Source organism: Cupressus sempervirens, chromosome 7 (genome assembly GCF_028749045.1).
Source record: "Cupressus sempervirens isolate cs-2001-9-10 chromosome 7, ASM2874904v1, whole genome shotgun sequence".
NCBI classification, from domain to species: Eukaryota; Viridiplantae; Streptophyta; class Pinopsida; order Cupressales; family Cupressaceae; genus Cupressus; species Cupressus sempervirens.
The window spans coordinates 755,779,997-755,784,139 of record NC_143124.1 but is presented as its reverse complement, the minus strand read 5'-3'; positions in this window follow the sequence as shown (position 1 = coordinate 755,784,139).

Sequence of the window (4,143 nt, the reverse complement as noted above, 5' to 3'; positions counted from 1 at the left end):
ATATGTGTTAAGTTACTAATAGAAAAATGATTTAACCATAAGGTCAACAATCTCCTCCTTTGGCATCAGTGACAAAAAAACTTATCATACCAAAAATCTAAATTTTCAAAATTACAAGTCAAAACTCCATTATCAATAGTCTAAATCTTTAACTCAATTTTGACTTATGTCTGTTGTTGTAGCTCAATAACCTCTTACTTTGTTTTAATCTATTCTAAATTTTTTCAAAATTACTTTTGTAAACATATTTTTTGCTATCTATAAATATTATTACTCCCCCATACATATATCTAGAGTATGATATTTTCTATACAAATAATCTTCTCCCCCTTTTTGACATAAATGCCAAAGGTGCAAAATATTTACACATTAATAGAAAAATGTGACAAGAAATCACTATGTACCTTCAAAATGATTGATATGGTCTTGTCCAAATTCTCTTGCAAGACCTTGGCTACATGTAAGGCTATCTGCACTTTTGCCAAAAGTTCCATCATGTGGTTAGCTATGGAGAAGTTATTGTCATGGACCAATGTTTTTGCATGTGCAATGTGTTTTTGCATTGTGTCCATGTTTAGAAGAATTGTGCCTTGAATTTTTGCAAGTTTAGCTCTAATACTTACTTCTTTCCTTAACAATTCTTCTTGTAGATCTGTCAAGGATCTGATCTTTGTAATATGTGCAAAACAACAACTAGGATCATGTGACAATTGTTGAGCACTTGCCTTCATATCCTCATATATCTTGGACAATTTATCATTTATCTACTTAGTGAAGATAGATGTTTCACTCAACTTGACAAAAAAAGAAATAACATTATTTACATATGCTTGTAGTGTAGCAAGAATACTACACAATTCTACTTGATGAATAGCTATCTATCTTTTGTGCTACTTGCTCCAAAAATTTGTTTTCAAATTTTCTTTATGCCCTCTATAGAATTTTTTCTTGTCCATTCATCTCTTCATTGTATTTGTGGACAATTTCAATTAATTGATCCAAAATAGATTGTTTCTCATCAACCTCAATTCTCAAAGCATCAACATATATGTTTTTGATATCTTCAAGTACCTAGTTTTTCTTTTTCTTTTCCTCTCTGAGTAGTTGTTGTGTTTCTCTTTTATTCCAAAGCTCACCAAGGGTATCCATCTGATTGGAAAGATCCCAATCTGGTATAACAATATCCTCCACTAGATCAATTTCTTCCTTAGAGGTTTCAACCTCTTGACCCTTATCCTTATGAATAATAGAGGAAACCATTTCTTTTCCTTTATGAAAACATTAGTGCTAGGTTGAGAATGAGTCTCATTTGTCATTACACTAGCCATGGTGGGAATGACAGTGGAAACATAAACAAATGTAGGAATAGTAGAAATAACACTAACAATAGGAATACCTTGTTATTTCTCAGTAGAACCTGATACTAGACTGATCTGAGCTACACGTTACTCATTGAAACACTTGGTAAAGTAATTCCAGAGATTGGTTGGGTGCATGGTGGTCCATTTTAAACCTCAACTAGCCTGGTAGAAACCTTCTTTGAGATATATTGCATTGAGGCTTTTCTCAGAGAATGAGGAAGGGAGGCCATAACCTCTACTGCTATCTTCTCTAGATCAAATTCTTCAAAAATCTGAATCTCAGGAAGATCTCCTCCTACAACTTTTTGTTCTTCTTCCTCATCAACATCATTAATATCTAAATTTTCTATTTCATCATCTCTTATTTCTGGACCCTCTTCCATGTCATCTTCTTCACCATCCTTATCATCAATTTGCATAATATTATCACTAGGCTTGTGCATCCCATAGATGTTTTTCCATGTGATAGTATTGGACTTCACCACAGATTCTATGTCTTTAAGCAATATTAGACATGCATTGAATTTAGGTTTAAGCTTCTACTCATTATTTTTCAATGATTCCTTTACGTCTTTATCACTAAGATTCAACATAAGTTGTCTCAAGGTTTGTTCTTTGATGTCTTGGTTAACTTTTAATGCATTGTTCCATTGAGTTTTGACTACCTTCAAAACTACATCAAGAACTTGCTAAGTTAATTCATTAGGTGAATACTTCCACTTACCCATTGTTTCCACAAGGGCATCCTCAGTTTGCTTTTTCTCTTCTTGGCTCCTAGTCTCATACTTAAGAGACTTAAAAAATGTCATGCCTGTTTTTGTTTCCAATATTTTCAATTTTTCATGAAAGGTAGGGGAATTCCTTTTGAATATTATCTATTTTGTTTCATCATCATTCAAATCTAGTTTCCTTTTAGATTTGGTGGATCTCCTTGTGAGCATTGCAGGGGAAGACTTTTCAGGCTTTGTTATTGTAACATTCCCTTTCTTCTTGGGAGGCTTCTCTTCCTTAGGTTTTGCTTCCTTTGCATTCTCCTCTTCATCTTCATCTTCAATTATGTTATCTCCCTTACCTTTAGTAAGCATGAGAGGAGAGCTTGATGACTTGGTATTCTTCATGATTTTCTCTATCCTCTTTCTTCCTTTGCTCATTGCCTGGGGCGGCTTGATTTCAAGTTCAATCTTGGCCTTTTCCTCCTCACATGTGCCAAAATATGTAGCCTTGGGATCCATAGGCTCATTGAAAAGAGCCTCAATAATATTTTTGGTGTCATCAATGTTAACCTCATATTTTAGAGGTTTGAACCATGCCATTCTTGGCCTGACTTCTTGGACATAAACCTTGTTATAGGCTACAAGAAAACACATGTCCTTCTCATAGTCTTCTATGAATTTCTTTGGTATCCTATATTTGCTCTACATTTTCTCTTTGAAAGTTTCAAAGAAATCATCCATTATACTTTCAAAGTTTTCTCCCATTTCAATTATGAACTCATTTATTTGATATAATACAGGTGTGTCTTTCCCCGATACCATAGTTCCTTTAGAAGGGAAAAAAATTTGAAGATAGAAGAATAAACATGTTAAAAAAGAACCAAACTTACATGGATTCTTCTTGGGCACTCAAATACTCTCCATGTTTTTTCCTAATTGGTTCAATAGTAGCTCGACAAGGTCAAAAGGCAGATTGTTCTTCACCACCTTTAGTGCTAGGTCAACTGCTTCACAAGGAATGTTGTTCAATCTACTTGAGCTATACAACTTATTAGAAATAACATGTATTCCAAATTTGATTTCCATGTCTATCACACCATTTAAATTTGTTCCTTTGCCATCCCACTTGGCAAGAGTTCTCTTGGTCAATTCATTTTGATCTAGGGTTTTAATGGTCTTTGCTTTGTTCAACATTGGCAACTTGGTAATCATGTGTATCATTTTCTTTGTGATCTAGATAGGGTGATCCAACCAAAAATTCATTTCATGAACTCTACTTAAAATATATATGATCCATTTCCCTTGGAAATGTTGCAGCATATTCATAATGTATGTCAAACCCTTCATCTCCAAATGCTTATGCTTGGGTTTTAAAACACCATCCATTCATAGTTCATTGAATGTTTGGTTTATTTCTAGGGTCCCAAGCTCTTGAAATGAATAATGGTAAAATAACTTGATATCATGTCTAAGAAGTACCCTCAGAGGGATTTGTGACTATGCTCCAACTGGTCTAGTGCCTCTACAATTGCTAGTGTCAGTTTGAATGTGGGAGCCTTGTAATCCACTCCATGAATCAACATCTCCCAACCCTTTTTCACTTTGCTTCTTGAAGGAGCCATTTTCTCAATTAATTCTTGAACAAAAGAAATAATATTTACTAGTTATTGCTTCAAATCACTAAGGGGATCTATAATTGCTCTACACTTTTAGCTTTGATAGTGAAATGATTCAATAAATTTTCTCCTTTTAAAAGAATTATGTCTTTACAATTGCCATTAATGCTTCATATAGATGTTGACTTAGTTATAGGCCATCCTCCACTCAGTTTGGTCTTTATTTCTTGAAAGACATCTTTCACTTGGTAGGGTCTCTTGATTTGGTAGGAACTACCAACTTAAAAGAACTTCAAACTTGGTAAGGTTACCATTACTCAATTAGAACTTGGTAGCTGGTAGAGTCACCAGCTCAACATTTTCATCTAGAACTTGATAGGTCTAGTGCATCTTGAACTTTCTCAGTAAGGTCTTGCGACCCAACCTTTATTAGTAAGGTCTTGCAACTTGAAA